This window comes from Balaenoptera borealis (assembly GCF_965194805.1).
Source record: "Balaenoptera borealis genome assembly, chromosome: 11".
Taxonomy (NCBI): domain Eukaryota; kingdom Metazoa; phylum Chordata; class Mammalia; order Artiodactyla; family Balaenopteridae; genus Balaenoptera; species Balaenoptera borealis.
The window spans coordinates 46,079,277-46,103,490 of record NC_138868.1 but is presented as its reverse complement, the minus strand read 5'-3'; the positions used below and the strand labels follow the sequence as shown (position 1 = coordinate 46,103,490).

Below are 24,214 nucleotides of genomic sequence, written 5' to 3'. Positions count from 1 at the left end.
GGAGAAACTGACAGTAACACAATAATAGTGGGGGACTTTAACAACCCACTTTCATCGATGGAGAGGTGATCCAGACAGAAAATCAATAAGGAAACACAGGCCTTAAATGACGTATTAGATCAGATGGACTTAATTTATATTTATAGAACATTCCATCTGAAAGCAGCAGAATACAGTTTCTTCTCAAGTGCCCATGAAACATTCTCCAGGATAGATCACCTCTTGGGCCACACATCAAGCCTCAGCAAATTTAAGAAAATTGAAATCATATCAAGCATCTTTTCTGACCACAACGTTATGAGACTAGAAGTCAATTACAGGAAAAAACTGTAAAAAACACAAATATATGGAGGCTAAACAATATGTTCCTAAACAACCAATGGATCACTGAAGAAATCGAAGAGGAAATCAAAAAAATACCTAGAGACAACTGCAATGAAAGACAAAGATCCAAAACCTATGGGACACAGCAAAAGCAGTTCTAAGAGGGACGTTTATAGCAATATAATCTTACCTCAGGAAACAAGAAAAATCTCAGATAAACAACCTAACCTTACACCTAAAGCAACCAGAGAAAGAAGAACAAACAAAACCCAAAGTTAGTAGACGGAAAGAAATCATAAAAATCAGAGCAGAAATAAATGAAATAGATGAAGAAAATAGAAAAAAATCAATGAGCCTAAAAGCTGCTTCTTTGAAAGGATAAACAAAATTGATAAACCTTTAGCCAGACTCATCAAGGAAAAAAGGGAGAGGGTTCAAAACAATAAAATTAGAAATGAAATAGAAGTTACAACTGACACAACAGAAATACAAAGGATCATAAGAGACTATTACAAACAACTACATGCCAATAAAATGGACAACCTAGAAGAAATGGACAAATTCTTAGAAAGGTACAACCTTCTAAGACTGAACCAGAAAGAAACAGAAAATATGAACAAACCAATCACAAGTACTGAAAATGAAACAGTAATTTAAAAACTTCCAACAAAGAAAAGTCCAGGACCAGATGGCTTCACAGGCAAATTCTATTAAACATTTAGAGAAGAGTTAACACCTATCCTTCTGAAACTCCTCCTAAAAATTGCAGAGGAAGGAACACTCCCAAGCTCATTCTATGAGGCCACAATCATCCTGATACCAAAATCAGACAAGGATGCCACAAAAAAAGAAAATTACAGGCCAATATCATTGATGAACATAGACACAAAAATCCTCAACAAAATACTAGCAATTCGAATCCAACAATACATTAAAAGGATAATACACCATGATCAAGTGGGATTTATCCCAGGGATGCAAGGATTCTTCAATATCCACAAATCAGTCAGTGTGATACACCACACTAACAAACTGAAGAATAAAACCCATATGATCATCTCAATAGATGCAGAAAAAACTTTTGACAAAATTCAACACCCATTTATGATAAAAACTCTCCAACAAGTGGGCATAGAGGGAACTTACCTCAACATAATAAAGGCCATATATGACAAACCCACAGCTAACATCTTTCTCAATGGTGAAAGGCTTAAAGCATTCCCTCTAAGATCAGGAACAAGACAAGGATGTCCACTGTCACCACTTTCATTCAACATAGTTTTGGAAGTCCTAGCCATGGCAATCAGAGAAGAAAAAGAAATAAAAGGAATCCAAACTGGAAAAGAAGAAGTAAAACTGTCACTGAAGATGACAAGATACTATACATAGAAAATCCTACAGATGCTACTAGAAAACTACTAGAGCTCATCAATGAATTTGGTAAAGTTTCAGGATAAAAAATCAATACACAGAAATCTCTTGCATTCCTATACACTAACAACAAAAGATCAGAAAGAGAAATTAAGGGAACAATTCCATTTACCACTGCATCAAAAAGAATAAAATACGTAGAAATAAACCTACCTAAGGAGGCAAAAGACCTGTACTCTGAAAACTATAAAATGCTGATGAAAGAAACTGAAGATGACACAGATGGAAAGATATACCATGTTCTTGGATTGGAAGAATCAATATTGTCAAAATGACTATACTACCAAAGGCAATCTATAGAGTCAATGCAATTCCTATCAAATTATCAATGGCATTTTTCACAAAACCAGAACAAAACAATTTTTAAATTTGTACGGAAACACAAAGACCCCGAATAGTGAAAACAATCTTGAGAAAGAAAAACGGAGTTGGAGGAATCAGGCTCCCTGACTTCAGACTAAACTACAAAGCTACAGTAATCAACACAGTATGGTATTGGTGCAAAAACAGAAATATAGATCAATGGAACAGGATAGAAAACCCAGAGATAAACCCATGCACCTATGGTCAATTAATCTATGACAAAGGAGACAAGAATATATAATGGAGAAAAGACAGTCTCTTCAATAAATGGTGCTGGGAAAACTGGACAGCTACATGTAAAAGAATGAAATTAGAACATTCTCTAACACCATGCACAAAAATAAACTCAAAATGGATTAAAGACCTAAATGTAACACTGGACACTATAAAACTCTTAGAGGAAAACAGGAAAATCACTCTTTGATGTAAATTGCAGCAAGATCTTTTTTGATCCACCTCCTAGAGTAATGAAAAGAAAAACAAAAATAAACAAATGGGACCTAATTAAACTTAAAAGGTTTTGCACAGCAAAGGAAACCATAAACACAAAAAGACAACCCACAGAATGGGATAAAATATTTGCAAAGGAAGCAACTGACAAGGGATTAATCTCCAAAATATACAAACAGTTCATGCAGCTCTATTTCAAAAAAACAAACAACCCAATCAAAAAATGTGCAGACCTAAACAGACATTTCTCCAAAGAAGACATACAGATGGCCAAACAAGCACAAGAAAAGATGCTCAATGTCACTAATTATTAGAGAAATGCAAATCAAACCTCCACCTCACACCGGTCAGAATGGCCATCATCAAAAAATCTACAACAATAAATGCAGGAGAGGGTGTGGAGAAAAGGGAACCCTCCTACACTCTTGGCGGGAATGTAAATTGGTATAGCCACTATGGAGAACAAAATGAAGGTTCCTTAAAAAACTAAAAATAGAGCTACCATATGATCCAACAATCCCACTCCTGGGCATATATGCAGAGAAAACCATAATCTGAAAACATACATGCACCCCAATATCCATTGCAGTGCTATTTACAATAGCCAGGACATGGAAGCAACCTAAATCTCCATCAATGGATGAATGGATAAAGAAAATGTGGTACATATATATACAATGGACTATTGCTCAGCCATAAAAAAGAACGAAATATAATGCCATTTGCAGCAACATGGATGGACCTAGAGTTTGTCATACTGACTGAATTAAGTCAGAGAAAGACAAATATCATATGATATTGCTTATATGTGAAATCTAAAAAAATGGTACAAATGAACTTATTTACAAAATAGAAATAGAGTCACAGATGTAGGAAACAAACTTATGGTTACCAAGGGGGAAAGGGGGAGAGGGATAAATTGGGAGATTGGGATTGACATATACACACTACTATATATAAAATAGTTAACTAATATTGACCTACTGTATAGCACAGGGAACACTACTCAGTACACTGTAATGGCCTATATGGGAAAATAATCTAAAAAAGAATGGATATATGTATATGTATAACTGATTCACTTTGCTGTACACCTGAAATTGAAGTAATGAAGTAAGTCAGACAGAGAAAAACAAACACCATATGCATCACTAATATATGGAATCTAAAAAAATAAACTAGTGAATATAACAAAAAAGAAACAGACTCACAGATATAACAGAGAACAAACTGGTGGTTACCAGTGGGGAGAGGGAAAAGGGGAGGGGAAAGATAGGGATAGGGGATTAAGATATACAAACTATTGTGTATAAAATAGGTAAGCTACGAGGATATATTGTACAACAAAGGGAATATAGCCAATATTTTATAGTAACTATAAATGGAGTATAACCTTTAAAAATTATAATTCACTGTGTTGTACACCTGAAACTTATATAATATTGTACATCAATTATACCTCAATGAAAAGTAGCCCCCCCCGAAAAAAAGAAAATGGTCCCTTTTGTTTCTGCATTGTTTTGAACTGGTGTCCTAACTTTGAATAAAATCTATAATTTGAGGCAGCATATTAACTTGTTATCTTGTAATTCCACTTGGTATCAGGTATCTGGGAAACCTAATTATTAACTCCTCAGATTAAAAGGGAACACTATCTAGAGACTACTGAAAGAGCATGGAAAAGCGGTTCTCAACCTGGTTCAGTGGAGAGAGCCCGGGATTTACAGTTCATTTTGAATACCATAAAATGATAAATGTCAACATCCATCATGGGCATAAAAATATGACTCTGTGATCTAGATGCAATAAAACCACAATCAAGGGTGCATGCATGTTCATGAAACAATCTGCTGAGGCCACCCTCTAGTCACCCGCCACAGGTTTTTCAATGTTCCTCTTTGGTGACTCGGCACATTCTTCTATCACAGCACATATCATCAGTTAGGTCACTTGACCATCCCCCTCTGTGAGCTTCTTGAGGGTAGTAGCTGTGTTCTCTCTTCTGGCAGATACATAAGCACACAATAAATGTTTATGAATGGATACAGTAAATATTGCTGACAGTTTCTGGTTTTTTATTATTAACTTAGTATTCTTTTGAGTTTTGTTAACTTGTTCAGTCATCTACTAGTTGCAGAGAAGCTGAAGTTAAAAAAAATACATGGAAGAAAAAATATAAAATTGTAAAAATGTATCATTAATGTTTATGTAAATTGAGAAATTTTCATTATTTGGTATGAGCAAAATACTTCCCTCTAGATTATGAAACAGCAGTATTGAACAGGAACTTAATTTGCAAACCACTGGCATAGAATTCAGCAAAAGATAAATCTCTGGTCAAGACTTCTCAAAGAACTGGCAGCTCTCATACTATTGTGCCCCTATAATTTAGTCCTTTCAAGCAGGATAACAATGTGCTTTCAAAAAAACATTTGAAGGATTTTCTAAATAAAGAATAATTGTTATTTTGAAACTCATAAGAATATCAAGGATTCCAAAAATGCCACATTCCCTAGTGGGTGGTAACATACACTTGATCACTGCTTTTTCTAACAAAATGAATTGCTGTAGTTCAAATATGCTTTGTAAAGCTATAAAAATCACATCATGGGTAACTGGAAAAAAAAAACCTTCAGGAAAATTTAAACCATATCCATTCATAAAAGGATTAAAGCAAAGATGAAAAGCCTGGAAATACAAGATGACTAGCTCACAAATACTGTAGTATTTAGTAAACCTCTCTGAGACCTCCATGAAATTTTGTATCAACTTCTTTACTTACAGAAGAGATATTTATAGTTGAAATAATCATCAACTATTTTCACTGTTAAGTCCGTTTTAGCATCAGTAAAAAAACTAAGTACTAAAAACTAGGTCCCTATTTTATTTCTCATTGTTTACTCAAACTCTAGATCTGTAAACAGATTATCAGCTGTCCTGCAAGACAAGAAAGTAACAGCAGTTATTACAGACCATATTGAAACTATCAGACTAGTCAGAGCCACTATAGAGTCTAGAATGCCTGTTCTGGGCTCCAAGACCTTAATCAGACAAAAATTTTACATAAAGAAAAACTACAAAAGGATAGTACTTGGAGACTGAAAACATGGGTTTCTGATATCACCAGGATGTTTACTAAATACATTTCATATCTGGAAAAATGCACTAACTAGATTTGTAAGAATTCTCTCTGGACATTCTCTGCCTTTTGGGGAAGAGAAAGGGAAAGGAAGTGTGCCAAGTGCTTAAATGTGAACTAAGAAGGATCAGACAACACACACCAAATATAAAACTCACTTTTATCAAATGACAAAGAACACATTTTGGAAACACACAACCATATCCTGGAGGGAAATATTTAGAAACTGCAGCCAGGCAGCATCAGAGGAAAGGAGAAATATTCATACTATTTTTGAGTTCTGAATTCAGAAAGCATCACTTCTTAGAGGGCTTTCCAATATAGAGACGACTAATTTAGGATCGTTGGTCCGGGGCACCTCACGTTCCAGATGAAATTCAGAACGGATGGAGCTCATATTATAGCAGGAAGAATGGGCGCGCGGGGTGGGGGGAGGTAGAAAAGAATCACTTCATGCATAAGATCTAAGAGTTGTAAGCCACAGGAAGTGTCACGGCCGCTTTAGAAATACGCCAGAGATGAGAACTGCATCACCTGGCACGGTGAAGTAGGACAGGGTCAGAACACGGACGTACACTGCAATTTTAAAGGGGCTGGGGATAAATTTGAACAATAATAGTAAACTCGCATTCTGTAACACGATAAAAATAACAAAGAAATCATTTCAAAAGCGACACAGAAAGTTTCCTTTCCAAGAATGAATACTACAATTAGTAGCCAGAAAACTTCTGGTCTCTGCCGGGTCTCACGGTGGCTGGTTCGACAAGGCCAGGCCTTTGGCAAGGGGAGCAGCCTAAGCTAATTTAGAACGGGAGGACGGGTTAAGTAGACGGACTTGGCCATTTCTGAGCCATCACCCAGGCAAGGGTTTCTAACTGGGGTGTCCCGGGCGGCGGGCGCGCACAGGTTTCTAGCCTCACTCGCGCGTTAACTCAACACACCCACCACCCTTCCGCCACCGCCCCGCCTCAAGCGCACCTGCACTCGGAACCAACAGCTACGTCCGCTGGCCGACTGACTGCGCCGGCGGCAACATTCAAAAGCGGATCCGCGCTCGAGGAGGAAAAGCTGTCTCCTGATCCCCCAGAACCACTCCCCCCCGCAAAACGGGACAAGCCACTTCCACGCTCTGTCACTGGAAACCACTGGCTTAGAGACAGTGCGACCACGGAAGGGCCTCCCAAGCCAGCTCCACACCCTAAGCCGAGGCCTAGAAACGGCGGCGGCGGGTCGGGGCTTGTCTCCCCACGGAAGCCCGGCGCGGCAGTCGAGGCCTGGCCGGCGTTTCTCCTCCCTGTCCGAGGGTTGTGGAGCAGCGGGCAGGGGAAGCGGCGACAGACCAGCGCTACGGAGCTCACCCCAGGTTCAAGGCATCGCGCTTCCGGCAGCAGCGGCGCCGCCTCAGCCAGCCTCTCACACCCGCAGGCGGCGGCGGCGGCGGCGGCGGCGGCGGCGGCGGCGGCGGCGGCGGCGGCGGCGGCGGCGGCGGCGGCGGCGGCGGCGGCGGCGGCGGCGGCGGCGGCGGCGGCGGCGGCGGCGGCTCTAACCGCCGCCCGGTCGCACCTCAGTGACGTACAGGGCGTGCCCCCTCCCCCCGCCCCAGCGCGTTGCTTAGAGACGGTGCCCAACCTTCCTCCCCAGAGCTTCGGCTAGCTGGCTCAGCTTCTCCTGAGGACCTGCGAGGCCCCGGCCCCGGAGGCCATCCGATAGGGAAGTGTGGCGGCGGAGGCCAAGGAGGGGGCCGTGCCCTAGTGGCGGCGGAAGAAGCCTCGCCTGGCAGGCTCCTCGAGGCTAAGGCTGCGTGGGGCCGCAGTGGGTGCGGCCTGGCGGGTGCCGGCTCTCCTGGCCCCATCCCCTGATCGAGAGCCCAGCGGGTGGCAAAGGCACTGCGAGCCCCGGTTTGGTCAAGGGTTGGATTCCAAGCCACTACTTATTAGGCCTTCAACCTCCCACTGGTTATAGCTACACAAAGATCATCTCGTTTCTTTATCATGAAGGGGGCCCATTATGCTCACCTAGCTAGAATAAGAAGCATAAAAGGGAATATATAGAAAGTAACCAGCACAGGGTCCAAAATGGTAAGCCCTAGTAAATGGCAACTATTATTATTATGAGCACATGTTGGCGAGATCATGGCTTTTCAGAACGTCCGTAGTGGATAATTGCTGTGTATTAAGCATCTGTTGTGTGCCAAATACTATACTAGGCACTTTATAGGCATTGCTCTTGTTTAAATAGTTGGCTTCAAGTTGCACAGCCAATAAACAGCAGAGCAAGGGTTTAGACCCAGGTATGACTCTCACTATCGCCTTTAGGCTTAGCAGCTAAATTAAACTATTTCTTATGCTTGGGCATGTTGCCACACTCATCCTTCCCCAGTCATTTGTAGATTTACCTTGCAAGAACTAATCTTGCCCTCTAATAATAGATAATATTTGTTGACAATTTACTATGTGCCAAGCCCTGTTCTGAGTACTTTGAAGGTATTAATTCATTTAATCCGCACAGCAGTCCTATGAGGTAGGTATTATTAATACTCTCATTTTACAGTTGAAGAAACAGGCTTAAGAAAGTCAAGTTTTCCAAGGTCAACCAATCAGTAAGGAGCAGAGGCAGATTCAAACCCAAGCTGACTGAACCCTGAGCCTGTGCTTTTTTTTAAAAAATATATTTTTAAATTTATTTATTTAATTTATTTATTTTTGGCTGCATTGGGTCTTCGTTGCTGCGCATGGGCTTTCTCTAGTTGCAGTGAGCGGGGGCTACTCTTCGTTGCAGCATGCGAGCTTCTCATTGCCATGGCTTCGTTTGTTGTGGAGCACGGGCTCTAGGCGCGTGGGCTTCAGTAGTTGTGGCATGCAGGCTCAGTAGTTGTGGCTCGTGGGCTCTAGAGCGCAGGCTCAGTAGTTGTGGCGCACAGGTTTAGTTGCTCTGCGGCATGTGGGATCTTCCCAGACCAGGGCTCGAACCCATGTCTGCTGAATTGGCAGGGGGATTCTTAACCGCTGTGCCACCAGGGAAGCCCTGAGCCTGTGCTTTTTAACTCTTGTTCTAAACTGCCTCAGTAAGGTGGTGAGACTTCATTAGGGCCAGATCCATGTGTCTGTGTATCCCTTAAAAAAATTTTTTTATTGAAGTATAGTTGATTTACAGTGTTGTATTATGTGTACTCCTTTTATATACCTTATGGAGAGTGTACTGAGGATTGTCTCCCTGACAACCAGCGCAAAGCCTGGCATGCAGTAATTGTTCAACATTTGAACATTTGATGAATATTTGAATGTGGTAAAAACTAACAGCCTAATAATGAACCATACATAATGATTTTTAAAAATCTAATTAAATTCAACAAAGTCCTATAGTTGAGCCTAATCTGGGCCAGGAGTCAGGACTATTTCTTTGAAAAAATTGCTTTCAGTTAAATGTAGTGTTGGAGGTTCTAGTCAGTGCAATAAAACCAGACAAAGAGGGCTTCCCTGGTGGCGCAGTGGTTGAGAATCTGCCTGCCAATGCAGGGGACACGGGTTCGAGCCCTGGTCTGGGAAGATCCCACATGCCGCAGAGCGACTAGGCCCGTGAGCCACAACTACTGAGCCTGCGCGTCTGGAGCCTGTGCTCCGCAACAAGAGAGGCCGCGATAGTGAGAGGCCCGCGCACCGCGATGAAGAGTGGCCCCCACTCGCCGCAACTAGAGAAAGCCCTTGCACAGAAACGAAGACCCAACACAGCCATAGATAAATAAATAAATTAAAAAAAAAAAAAAAAACAGACAAAGAAGTTTTTTAAAAGGCATTACATTGGAAAGAAAGAAAGAACACTGTATTTGCAGACAAAAATACTTTAGAATACTACAAAAAAAATCTACTAGAACTAGAAGTGAGTTTCGAAGGATACCAAGTCAGTATATAAAAATCAGTTTATTTCTCTATAGTAACAATGAAAAATTAGACTTTGGAATGTTTTAAATACCATTTAGCAGCAAAAAAACCCCAAAACAAACACACACATACACAAACTTAGGGATACATTGGACCAAAATGTGAAAGACATATAAATTGAAAACTCTGAAATATTGTGAGAGAAATTAATGATCTAAATACAGAGATATATCATGTTCATGGATCAGAAGATTCAATCGTTTTAAAATGTCATTTTTCTCTGAATTGATCTATAGACTTAGGGCAAGTCCAATAAAAATCATAGCAGGTTCATTTTGTGGGAATTACAAAGCTGATTCTAAAATTTCTATGAAAATGCTACCTAGAGTAGCCAAAACTTTGATCAAGAAAAACAAAGTTGAGGGACTTAGACTACCTGACTTCAAGACTTTATAAGAGACACAGTAATTAACACAGTGTGTTACTGGTGTAAAGACAGGCAAATAGAGCAATGTAACAGAATAGAGTGCAGAGACCGACCTACACAAATATGGTCAATTGATTTTCAAGAAATATGCCAAAGCAGTTCAATGGGGGAAGGATAATCTTTTCAACAAATGATGCTGGAACAACTGGATAGCATGTGCTAAAAATAAAAATAAAGAAAAGAATCTTGATCCTGTCCTCATATCATATACAAAAATTAACTAAAAATGGATCATAAATCTAAATTTAAGTGCTAAAATTATAAACCTTATAGAAGAGAACATAGGAGAAAAATCTTAGTCACCTTGGATTTGGCAAAGATTAAGAAAACGGCACAAAAAGCACAATCCATAAAAGGAAAAAAATTACATGTGATAAATTTCACTTCCTCAAAATTAAAACTTCTGCTTTTCAAAACACACTTTAGAAAACAAAAAGGTGAGGCCCAGACTGGGAGAAAGTACTTGCAAAACGTATATTTGACAAAGGACTTCTAACTAGAATATATAAAGAAATGTTACAATTCAATAAGAAGACAACCAATTTTTTTAAGTGGACAAAAAATTTAAATAAGCACTTCACCAAAGAAAATATGTGGATGACAATATAAGCACACGAAAAGATGCTCAACATCATTATCATTAGGGAAATGCAAATTAGAAGTACAATGAGGTATCACTGCACACCCTAGTTATTAGAATGGCTAAAGTTAAAAAGACTGATCATATAAAGTGTTGACAAGGATGTGGAACAACTGGAATTCTTATATACTGCATGTTGGGAATGTAAAATGATACAACTTTTTTGGGAAAAAGTTTGACCATTTTTAAAAGAGCTACATACACCTACCATATGATCCAGCCATTCCACTCCTAGGTATTTACCCACAAAGACTTATACATGAATTCATAGCAGCATTATTTGTAATAGGCCCAAACTGGAAACAACCCAAATGTCCATCAACAGGTAAATGGAAAACACACTGTGGTTTATCCACACAATGGCATACTCGTCAGGAATAACAAGCAATGAGCAGCTGATATACTCAACAACATGGATGAATCTCAAAGTAATTATTCTGAGTGAAAGAAACCAGACTAAAAAACAATTCATGCTGTGTGATTCCATTGATATAAAATTCTAGATAATCCAAACTATAGTGACACAAAGGTCAGTGGTTACTTGGGCTGGGGGATGAAAAGGTGCCAGGGTAGAGATGAGTGGGAGGGTGGTATTACTTAGGGGCAGGAGGAAACTTTTTGGGGTGATAGATATGTTCATTTTCTTAATTATAGTGATAGTTTCATAGGTGTATACCTGTGTCAAAACTTCTCAAATTGTACACTTCTATCATGTGCAGTTTATTAGATGCCAATTATACCTTAATGATATTGGGAAAAAAGATATATCTATTAAAATTTTAAGAGGCTTTATATTTCAGCCTGATCTGAGCCTGGGAATCAGGAAAATCACTCTGCAAATTGCCTTCAATTTTATAAACTGGGGGGACTTCCCTTGGTGGTGCAGTGGTTAAGAATCCACCTCCCAATGCAGGCGACATGGGTTTGATCCCTGGTCAGGGAACTAGATCCCACACTCATGCCACAACTAAGTAGCCCCCGAGCCGCAACTAAGGAGCCTATCAGCCTCAACTAAGGAGCACGTGTGCCACAACTAAGGAGCCCACAAGCCACAACTAAGGAGCCCGCGAGCCACAACTAAGGAGCCTGCCTGCTGCAACTAAGACCTGGTGCAACTGAAAATAAAATTTTTTTTAATTTAATTTTATTAAAAAAATTTTTTTTTCTTTTTGGCTGCGTTGGGTCTTCATTGCTGTGCGTGGGCTTTCTCTAGTTGCAGCAAGTGGGGGCTACTCTTCATTGTGGTGCACAGGCTTCTCATTCCAGTGCCTTCTCTTGTTGTGGAGCACGGGCTCTAGGAGCGTGGCCTTCAGTAGTTGGAGCACACGGGCTCAGTAGTTGCGGCATGTGGACCCTAGAGCTCGTGGGCTTCAGTAGTTGTGGTGCGCAGGCTCAGTTGTTGTGGCTTGCAGGCTCTAGAGTGCAAACTCAGTAGTTGTTGCGCACGGGCTTAGTTGCTCTGTGGCATGTGGGACCTTCCCACACCAGGGATCAAACCCGGATCAGGGATCGTCCCTGCACTGGCAGGTGGATTCTTAACCACTGTGCCACCAGGGAAGTCCAAAAAAAGAAAAATGTTGTAAAACAGAGTACTCTTATATACCTCATGGAGAGTATAGTGAGGATTAGACTATAGGCAAGACTACAAGACTAAAATATTTAAAAATTAGTGTTAAATTAGTGTTATTATTGACATCTCTAGATAGTTCTTTCTTATCACTACAGCTTTTTTCTTAACTTTGCACAAGCATAATGAATTAGCTAGAATGTAAAACAATAGGACAGTAATAAGGATTATCTTAAAAACCATAATAGAAGAGGTTAGAATTCTCTCTGGAATAGGACTTATGAAGTTGTTTTGTAGCAAGATAAGGAAGCCTTTATTTTTCTTTCATATATAGAAAAAGTGTAGGAAAAATGTTTGTAGGAAACCATAAATATAAATATTAACAGTTATGGGGGGAGGGATAAATTAGGAGTTTGGGATTAACAGATACACACTACTATTTATAAAATAGATAAACAACAATGTCCAACTGTATTCAATATCTTGTCATAACCTATAGTGGAAAAGAATCTGAATATATATATCACTGAATCACTACGCTGTACACCTGAAACTAACACAACCTTGTAAATCAACTATAATTTTAAGAAAAACTTTAAAGAAGAGTTATGGGAGAAGAAACCTCTAAGAGAATCCTTTTATAAGAAGGATCCTTTTATAATGAATCTTGCAATTTGTAATGTGTATTCAGATTGTCATAGTTTATATAGGTATTTTCCAGTTAAAACACAGAGGCTTCAATAAAATTGTAGTAAACACAGTCCTGTAGTGAAGACCAGGAAGATTTGAGAGACTTTTGAAATACTTTTCTAGGAAAGTATGTCCAATGTCTCCTGCTTTTCGTAAGGTCACTAAACATCTGTGACAGGACTGTGGGAATATATGAGGAAGGCTTTCAGTGGCTATGGATTGTAAACATTTTTAACTTCCTGTATGTAATTCATAAAATCATAAAGTCAAAAGAACTGTCTAATAAATCATCTGGTCCAACATTTTTCTTTTATAGATGAGGAAACTGAGATCCAAAGGTGGGAAATGATTCAACTAAGGACTACAGAGCAAGTTAACTAAGCTGGGTTAGAATCCAGATTTTCTGGCCACTAGTCTAGTGCTTTTCCCTCACAATGTACTGCTTTCGCTCTAATTACTGCTTTTAATTATATCAGTGTAGAATACGGAGGAACAACAAGTCACCTACAGTTGAGATGAAAGCATCATCTTCCAGGATGCTGCACTTTGAGGTTTTTACATCTGATTGATCCCTCCTCTCAGGCTGCTGCTTCTCAAGCTCTGGCCTCAGCCCTCTGCCTTTATTTTTTAAACATTTGGAGAGCTCATGCACTCCTAGCTTCAATTATCACCTGTATACAGATGACTCCCAAATCAACATTGCCAATTGTTAACTTTCATTGGTGTATCAATCCTGTACTTCCCTAATTACATAGGGTATCTCCCATAGGAATGAATACCACAGTAATGGCACCTGAACCCAACAATTTCTATATCAAAGTGGCCTCAATATTCCTTCTGGTCTCCGAGGCTCAATCATAAAAAGAGATTTCTTTCTGTCTCCTAAAGCATTCTGTCATGGTATCCTGTATATTCTTTAAAATTTCTTCTCATTTTTTTAATCCTTTTTTTTTTTTGAGTTCTTAGTGTTCTATATATATTATCTCCTGTAAGCCTCACAATGGTCCTAAAAGACAGATTTTAAAGCTACTAAGATCATCTCAATTTTACAGAAGAGAAAAGAGTCCTAGAGAGGTGAAATAACTTGCCCAATTTCATGTAGTGCATACATGGCAGAGCAGGGATTCAAACCCACTGTCTGATTTCAGAACCTCATGTTTTAGCTACTGTATTTTACTATTGGGTTTAACCCATTCTTGTTTATTCCTATCATCTCAGTCTAAGTTCCATGTTAGATCCACATCCACAGATAGATTAGTATACCTTAGCCAATCAACCTATCCTGAAACATATTTATTCAGTCTATCTTGTATCTTGCTGCCAGACCAAGCAACTTAAAGTATTATCTTTTAAGTCTACACCATTAAGGTGCTGGTACTCAATATTAAGCCAGAGCAGGTCAACAAAATGGGCCTTAGTGTTTGGGAACTGTTTTAAATGGATGAATTTACCACCCCATTGCCCCAAAGATCTATCTGGATCTTGGGGAGAGTCAGCTCTGTATACTATCTACCCCCAGCGTTACCCTGTCAATCCAAGCCACCTCCGAGCACCCTCCGCAACAATCCTTCATCACAATGTTCTGTGATCACTAATCTTAACACAACTCTTCACGGCCCACCTACTTTTGTCATAACTCATCCCTCACCTTAAGCAAGCTTCTTCTCTGCCTCAGCCATCTCAGTTTGACCCTAGGAATTCCCGTTTTCCTGCCAACAACTCCTCTGCCATTTTCTGCTTTTTCTGTGAACACTTTCTACCTTACTGAAGCCAGAGGAATCCACTTCCCTGACAACCTTTTTTGGCTAAGGGACAAGTTAACATTCTCTCCCCTAGCTGTCAGATCCTTTCACAGCAATGTTTTACTTCCAGCAATTAGCCGTCTCTGTTCCTTTAAGCTCTTCCCTCTGGAAGTCTGTTTTTTCCTAAACCAACTGGGCCTAATAATACTACAGATGAAAGAAGTCATGTTTCTCCTTGTGCAAATGTGAGCCTCAAACCTTACCATTATAACATATAGTCCAAGGAAGGATCAATCCAATGCATACAGACCTGGTGGGGGGAAATGAATGGAGGAAGTTCAAGAACAACATAGAGATTACTTGCTCCAATCCTGGAAGCTCTTCACCTTGGTTTTTTTGGGTCCTTGTTGTCAGAGAGACAGACTAACGGGAAATGACAAAGTCTATCCCAGGAGAGCAAAACCCAGGTCAGTTTATCACTCTGCTACGTGGAAAAACAAGGACCAGAAGCAGCTGGTCCATAATTACATTTCCCAGATTATGTAAAAAAAGTCTTTTTACAGATAGTAAATTTGTACTGATTTGTTTTGGATTAGGATCCAAACAATCCTTCCTCACTATGTCCTGTGATCACTGATCTCAGTGTAGCCCTTTATGGCCTCTCATTGCATTTGATTGTTAAATTTTAAGGTTTTTAAAATTTAGAACCGTCTGTCTCTCCTGCTTTTTTCATACTATCAACTTGTTACCAAAACTGGGTGTGTTGGGGTTCAACTGGAGAAACAGAGCAAGTAGGAAGTATAAACTAAGAAGTTTATTGCACGGAATTGATTTAGTGGTCGGGGCTATTGGGCTTAGCTGGAAATCCATAGAGCAAGCTGTCAGGAAGGGCAGGCTGGAGCTCTTGGGCGTGAGTGGAAAACACCACACTCAGAATTTCTTCTTCTGGGAAGCCTCAGTTTTGCTCTTAAATTCTTTCAGCTGATTGAATCAGACCTACCCAGATTATCTAGGATAATCTCCCTTACCTAAAGTCAACTGATTACAGACTTTATATTTACAAAATACCTTCACAGCAACACTTAGGTGAGTGTTTGATTGAATAACTAGGGACCAAGGTTTAGCTACCTAAACGCATAAGGACTATCACTCTGGGTCAGTGGTTGTATAGACTCTCCCTACATTCTGGATTTATCTGTTTTCTTCCATTTACCTTGTTCCCTTTTCTTGCCGTATTTCCCATATATGCAGTTTGGCTTTAGAGGCTTGATTTGTTTCATGTTCAACTGTTTTGGCAGGAATACTTCATAGGTTGTGCTGTGTGCTTCGTGCTGCATCACATCAGGAGGCCCACGATATCTGCTTTATTAAGACTGATCACTGGGGTTCCCATCAACATTTCATCTAATGCCTTTATCCATTATGGTGGTAGTCTGAATCCATTTTATTAGGGATTACAAAACTAGGGTGATTTTCTAATTATCAGAACTTAGCAACATCACTCTGTAAAAAACTTTTCCTTACGAACCAAGGCTATTTGGTTACACTGAAATACTTCCATACAGGAAAGACAGGAGAAATACCAAATTCTTTCCTCTTAAGGAGTTGGTACCTAGTTACTTGCAATTGTGTCCAATGTGTGGAATTTTAACTTTTTTAGTATAATTATGAATTCATGGGTTTTATATATTTGATCAATTGCATTTATTATTACTTTTGGTATTTATATTGTCCCATATTTAGCCAATGGTAGTCACAGTATATGGTCTTTTTGACAAGACTTTTATAGCTTGCTTGCATTCTGGTCCCTGGCTTATCTTCTATATTTCCTGCTCCAGATCTGGAACTACCATTCCTCCAAGGAATTCTGGATCCTTTTACTGGGGAATGGTATGTAGAGGTCCAATCTGGTCGCTAGATAGATCCATAGCTATTGGATTGTCATTACTTCTAGTCCTTTTCAGTAGACAGAACTAGGGAAATTGAAAAGAAAATAACAATCTAGAGTTCATACTGATATTCCTAATTTAAATTTAATATTACAAGATTTTAAATCTTGATCAGTCTTTTCATGTACTAGTACTGCATTGTTTTAATTATAGGGGTTTTATAATATGTTTTAATATCTGGTTGGGATAACCTCCTCCTCTGTTGCTCTTTTTTTCCTCTATGGAGAGAACTCATCTGAAGGGAAAAGGAAGCCAGGCCATTATGAATGATTGCCTAATAAAGCCTTTGTCATGGGATGGAGAGTAGGCTGGAATGAGGTGATTTTAAGTAGATTTTATCCATGAACCAATTCCCATGGAATCAAGTCCATGTCATAGATTTATAGAGGGATGTTAATAAAAACTGCAACAGCTGTCTGCACTAAAAAGTCAGTATATTAGGTTATGGTAAGTACTGCTTTGGTCCACTTCAAATGGAGTTAATCACAAATGGAGAGAGAAGCACTAATCATCCACTTGTTTCACACTAGGGTTACTAGATAAAATACAGGATGCCCAGTTAAATTTGAATTTCAGGTATGCAACAGATTTTTTGTGTGTGTAAGTATGTCCCAAATGTTACTTCACACAAATAACTGGGACTAAAATATTATTTATTGTTTACCAGAAATTCAAATTTAACTGGGCATCCTGGTGTTTGTTTTGCTAAATCCAGCAAGCCTATCCAGCACATTCCTTAGCTTTGGTACATCAGGGATTCCAGTGCATCAGCACTGGTGTCAGGCAACTGCAATAATAGCTGGTAGAGATGGCAGTGCCTGCAGAATTTTGTGGTGACTAGAGGAAAAAGCAGCAGTCTCTAGTAGACAAGGTGTCATCAAGAGAAGTAGCATTGCTGGTAGATGCCACGGAGGATATTACCAGGGAAGCAGCAGCAGAGTCTGGCAAAGTCAGCAGTGTCTTGTTGGTGTGGCAGTTCCCCGAGGAAATAGAAGCAGTACTCAGTAGAGACTGTGGTGCCTGGTAGATTTATTGATACCTAGAGGAAATAGTCATGGTGCTTGGTGGGAAAAGGAAGAAGCAAGCAGAAGTGGCCAGAGTGCCTAATGGAAGATATGATAGCACTTACTGGAGTGGAATTAGACCAAGAGCAGTGGGAAAAAACTTAGTGCCAGGTGGAAGGTGACCATACTTGCTCGTGAACACATCTGAGTTGCCTGCTTCTGGATAAACATGGAGGGTTACTTTTTTTTTTTTCAAGGAGTAGGATTCTGCTTCAACAGAGCCAGATAAATGCAGATTACATTGGTGCTTCCCAAGCCATCATTCTAGAAAAGGAGAATAAAGGAAGTATAGATAGTGTAACAAGGATAATGATCTCTGCCTTTACCCACACTTTATTTATATCAGCCAATAAACCCCAATGCAGGGCTCTCTGTGGAAGCTGCTTTGGGCATAGGGCTTAAAGCTGGAGGCCTAAATACTATCCAAAAAAGGATGCAACGGAAGCCACAAGTCCACTTATCTAACCACATATATAGTGTGGAAGGGATGGATGAGGATGGCTACCGTGCCTCTAGAGACCAGGCCATGCCAGGGTCTGAAGCAGAAAGCCAACAGTTGAGTGCCATGAATAAGTCCTGAGCTTAAATGCAGAATAACTCCACTCACCAGTAAAATAAGGCCTACTAGAGGTCCTGGCCTTTATCAATCAGGTTAGCAGTGACTCTTCCCATGAGGGGTATTAAAAAGGGGACATACAGAGGTGGAAGCAAGGATGGGAATATTCTCTTGCTTCCGGTAAAGTTTGAAGTGTTCCCCAGCTCTGGTTGGCACCACATGACATTTCTCCCCATGCAGATGCAGGCTACCCACTTACTCACTGAAGTATCATTGTGTCATTTTCACTGAGCATCTTAGTGCTTTGATCTACCTGCACTGGGATTTCAGACAGAGGTCAAGATCTCCCACAGAAAAAGCCATATTTCTGTCCACACTGGCATCAGGTTTGCCTCTTGCCTCTGCCTAGACACTAGTCAATACCCATGGTGAGTTCACATCATCTCTGATGTCTAACAGTGGCATATGCCTCATCCCACCCCCCTTTCCAGATTTATAACCCAAGCATAGTTTCCATGCTGGATCTTCAGATTTAGACATCTCCTCCCCATACCTCTACTAAATAGAAGTTCCTCTTGATAGTACACCTTTAATAGAATCTTTTAAGAAATCTACTAGTGGAGAAAACATGATGTGAGTTTAAGATATTTTGCTATGATACTGTAGCTTTATGCAGTTTTGTAACATCCAAGTCTTTGTTATTACTATTATTTACAATTTTAGCTTTTGATGAAATGGTAATCTTCATAGGAAAAAGAATATGCACAACATAGTATTCTATTAGGTCTTTTGATATTCATGGAGATTTTACTTTTAACTGATTTTGTCTTTTTTTTTTTTTTTTTGATCACAGAAGAATGTCTTCAACTTATCTGAAGACAAAAACCCAAACAAAATAACAATAATGATTGGAGTACTTAAAAAAAAAGTCTGGAAATGCCCCCAAATGGTCCTAATTTCTAGAAAATCTTAGAATTTAGTATGCAGAATTTCAGGTTGCCAAGAAAGCACCCTAGACTTCAAAGACTAAAGTAAAAGTCTAGAGACCGAGGAGCCAAATTTTGCCTATATTTATTGGTTTTGTGGTTGCTGAGGGAGCTCAACTTTCTTTAACTTGACCACAGTCCAAAACACTGCAGTTTCCTTGTTAAAATAAATATTAATATGAGATTACTCATAGAGGTGAGTCAATGGCCAACTCATAGAGTAAAGTTCAAGTACAATAGCCTTTATGTATTCTTCTGGCTTGTTCACAACTGCATTCTAAACCAAGAAAAAAGTCATCAGGAAGAACAATATTTGGATGGTCAGGAACAATTGGCCCTGTATTGAATGATCTTAACACTCAATACAGAGAGCTGGATAAAGGTATTGACTTGGAGCTCATGAAATCCGAACAAGTGTATGCATTCATTCATTCAGCATTTACTGAGAGCCAGCTATGTGTGTGTTAATACATACATACAGTACCCTCAGGGTCCAGGCACAGAATGCCTAAAACCCTTGTAATTTCCTAAGTGATAAAAGCACTAGGAACATCTTTTGATCTAATATTTTGTTTTTGACTGTGGTTCCTGACACAGAGTTCCTAAATCCCTTGGAATTTTCTCCTGGGTGATAGCCGTGTCTTTTGTTCTAATGAGGTGACTTTTGGTAGGCTTCTAGATGGTGGCTGGTCATCAGAAAGACTAAGTCATGATCAGAAGCTTAGAACTTTCAACCACACCCCCATTCTCCAGAGGGGGACTGGAAATGGACTTAATGAGTGATCATGCCTATGCGACGAAGCCTCTATAAAAATCCCCAAAGTGCAGAGTTCAGAGAGCTTCTAGGTTGGTGACACCTGTAGGTGCTGGTAGCGTGGTGCATCTGGGGATGGCATAGAAGCTCTGTACCCCTTCCCACATACCTTGTCCTGTGCATCCCTTCCATCTGGATGTGCATCTGTATCCTTTATCACATCCCTTTAGATAAACTGGTAAACAGCAAACTGTTTTCCTGAGTTCCGTGAGCCATCCTAGTAAATTGATCACCTTAGCAAGGGGTCGTGGGAACCTCTGCTTTATAGCCAGTGGTTTAGAAGCATGGGTAACAACCTGGAATTTGATTGGTGTCTGAAGTAGGAGGGAGGGGCAGGCTCATAGAACTGAACCCTTAACCTGTGGCCTCTGACGCTATCTCCAGGTGGACTGCGTCAGAATTCTGTTAACTTGTAGGATACCCAGCTGGTGTCCCAGAGAAATGCTTGTTGTGGAGAAAACCCCACACATATCTGGTGTCAGAAGTGCTGTGAGTGTGGCAATAGTGTGAGAGTAAAGGAAAGACACACAGGAAGAAGACTGAGTTTTTCTAACACAAGTAACAGTAATACCATGTGGCATATGCTAACATAGATATACAAGTTGCAAAGAGAAGGAGAGAAGAATCATTAACGTCGTGGGGGGCAGCCTTCTAAAATGACTCCCAGTGATCCCCCACCTCCTGGTATTTATTCATTCCCTCGTATAATCCCCTCCTCTTAAGTGTGAGCTGGGCATAGTAGTTTGCTTATAATGAATAGAATATGGCAAAAGTAATAGGGTATAACTTCCAAGATTAGGTGTAAAAGATGATTTCCATCTTACTAGCACACTCTCTGACCCTTCAGCCTTGCTGGCTCTGATGAAGCAAGTTGCCATTCTGTGAGCTGCCCCAATAGCGAGTTCCACATGGGAAAGTACTGAGGGCAGCCTTTGGCCAATAGCAAACAAGGAACTAAACCCTGCCAACAACCATGTGAATGAACTCGAAAGTAATTCCTCCCGTAGAAGAGCCTTGAGAATACAGCCCTGGCTGACACTTTGACTGCAGCTCTGTGAGAGCCCTGAAGCAGAGGGCCTGGTTGGCCACACCCAGATTCCTGACCCACAACAACTCCAGATAATAAGTGTTATTATAAGCCATTAAGGTTACGGGTAATTTGTTATGCAGCAACAGATAACGAATACAATAAGGAAGAAAAGCAAAAGTCATTGAAACAGAAGGAACAGCACTTGCAAAGATGAGAGGGCATAACATTACATTCTGATTACATTCTGGAATGGCAAATATTCTTGTGTAGTTGCACCATGAAGTATCTTTGCAGGAATGACTGGAGATAACATTTGAGATAAGGATTTGAGGCCAAATTGTAAAATGTGTTCAAGAATCATTTGTATTTGTCAGTGTTCCCTCGCAGCAAACAGAAACCTCTCCAACTATTTTAAACAGAAAAACCTTAACAAGGGGAATTAGGTATTTACAATATTGTTGGAAGGGCTTAGAAACTAAGTCTGAAAGCTACTACGACTGTAGTTGCCTCTCACCACCCATGAAGCTAGGCCAGCTTCTGGAACTTTGCCACAGAAAAGCCCAGTATCTCCACGATCATGCTTGCCTGTAGCAATAGCTGAAGTAGTGTAAAGCTGGTCTCTCCTTCCTTCTGCCGTCTAACTCCTGGATCATTGCATAGTACCAGAAAGTAAGGAAGTGCCCAATAAAAACACAATGATAGGGGTAGGTCAAAGGGACAAAGGAGCAAATGGAAAGAGCTCCCAATGGTCAAAGCTGGAGCAATTTGAGCAAAAAAAAAAAAGAAAAACTTACATAATGTTAGATTATACTAAAGTAGAAAATAAATATTTATGAGTCCACACTGATAGAAATAAGTGATTGAATATATTAATGGAGATTAATAAATCAATATCTTGTGCAAGAGAATGCCAAATAACTTATGTAGACATTCCACTTTCAAGGAGGCAGAACGTAACTCCCCTACTTAAGTATGGGCTATGCATTGTGACTTCTTTCCAAAGAGTACAGTGTGGAAAGAGGGAAAAAAGAGTGCTCCCAGCTAACTTCAGTATTATTAAAATGCTCTGAGCTCAAACCTGACCTTGCATGTAGACTATTATAGGGTAAACAACAAAATTTTATTTATATTTAACTAGGAGATTGAACTGACAAATAATTGCTTTTCTTCCTGTTTGGAGACTTAAATGTTTTCTTTTTTAGTGTGTGAGTGACCCTCCTGTTCCTTAGGAAGAATTTATTTACTTGCATATTATTATTATTGTCTTTAGAAACCTGTTCTTCCCCAGAGCAGCTGATTTTGCTTTGGACACTAGCTAAAGGTCTAGAGAAGGGCAATAACATGTAAAATTCTTTGGCTTGAAAGTCAATATGATTCAATTCTGTTCGAGCCAATGGACATTTAGAAACTCCCACTATATGCAAGCATGCGCTGGGTCTCAAGCCATCTGCTTTAATCCTGCTTTCTACCCTTGGAAATCAGCTTGTCTTTACTGGACCTGCATTGGCATGCTAATATCTGACAGTTGGCCTGGACTTTATAAAAAGCATGCAATTTTACAAGGGACTCCTTCCCAACACAGAGTACCTTTGTCCAAAGGAGTGGATCTATAATGTTTGAGCCAGAGAGACAGGCATAGAGAAGAGTAATTTCTGGGCAGGGAATTCCTTTGCACCACCTGCAAATATAATCACATGGCTGTCTACCTGCCTCGTTTGAAGACTGGCTTTGGTAGGCTGCATTGTAGGTCTGACCTGGGATGGCCCCCCATATTCTTCCAATTTCTCTTTGTTCAATGGAGAGTAAAGAGAATTTGACTAGGAAGAAGGAAACTTCTAGAACAGGCTCTACTTCTAGCTGTCTGTGACACTGGGCTCCATTTTTTTTAGCTAAGAAAAGAGAGTTTAGAGGAGCTTATCTTGGGTCCTTCTGAGCCTTACATTTTCTCATCATATGAGCTGGATCAGGTAAGTCTTTGCTGAGGTTGGTGTCTGCCTCAGGGAGGGAGTAGTTCTCAAAGTTTTTTAGTGGTTCTCTTTTTCCCTTGTTATTGCAATGGATTTGAAGAAAAATTCCCTGAAGTTGGGACAAGAGTCCTGAGTTGTCTTTCTTATTTTGCCTCTGTGGTTTTCGGCAAGTGACTGATTTCAAGCTTGCATATTGGAATGGTTTACTTCCCTACATTGTCATTTGCAAGGAAAGCCTGGTGTTGTAGGGAAAGGAGTGTGGGCTCTGTGGTCATTCTGACCTGGGATTGAATCCTACCTTTATCACTTAACTAGACATGTGGCCTCAGAAAAGTGACTTAACTCCTCTAAAAATCCAACTTTCTAATTAATAAAAAATGACAGTAATAATCCTTCTCAAGGAAGATGTGGCAGTTAAACAGAACAACACGTGAAAATGACTGTCACTTAGTAGGTGCTCAATAAGTGATAGTTTCCTCCCTCCCTCCCCCCCTTCCTTCCTTTCTTATTTCCTTTTTTCCATAACGATGGAAGTTTTACATTTTTGTCAGTATTTTTGCAATTGACATTTGGTCTATCTAGAGATTATATGTGGCTAGGTAGGGTTTTTCTCTTTCCTCCTTTCTCCTCCTGAGTAGGGTATATTCTTGTCTAAATTAACAGAAGATGATAGTATCCTAATATACGGTAGATGCTCACGGATGGGAGACCTAGTGTGGAAGATCTGATTATTTTCCAGTTAGCAAACACAGAAGACCACCATTTAGGCTCTTTCCCTTTCTTTCTTCTTCACTCCGTGAGAACTGGTTGAGGCTGATAAAGCTTAAGGACTGACAAATCAGAGTTTTAAACTCATAGACCTCAGAGCCAGGTAGGTTGTAAATGAGTGAAATGGGCTTGGTGTGGAAAAAAAAGGCAATAGTACTATAAAATCCATAGGAAATGACACCTTTACTTTGGTGTGAGGTTGCAATAGAGAGTGGTGAGGACTGTGGTGAGGTGGAGAAAGCATCTCCCATTTAAAGGGGCAGCCACTGATCAGTATTAATAATTATGGCTATGAGGGAATATGGGTTCTTTAGTTCCAGATCTTGCCAGTTTTCAAGGGAACGGAAATACAAATACATGAAATCTCTT

At 39.9% G+C, this 24,214-nt stretch overlaps 1 protein-coding gene and 1 pseudogene across 6 annotated transcripts in view; one reads left to right on the top strand and one right to left on the bottom strand.

Annotated features, from left to right (window-relative positions):
• The window catches only part of RNF141 (ring finger protein 141), a 58,894-nt gene extending 51,458 nt beyond the window's left edge, over positions 1 to 7,436 (bottom strand). For 3 of the 5 annotated variants that reach the window (XM_082341667.1, XM_082341665.1, XM_082341668.1), the window contains exon 1: positions 7,066 to 7,149. The gene's annotated coding sequence lies outside the window, so the exon portion shown is untranslated. Of the gene's footprint in view, positions 1 to 6,685; positions 7,150 to 7,336 lie in introns of those variants that run through there. The other 2 variants (XM_082341669.1, XM_082341666.1) reach the window with 2 other exon arrangements.
• Positions 1 to 24,214, top strand: part of LOC309605602 (large ribosomal subunit protein eL42 pseudogene) — a 621,562-nt pseudogene that overhangs the window by 397,879 nt on the left and 199,469 nt on the right. The window lies entirely within an intron of this gene.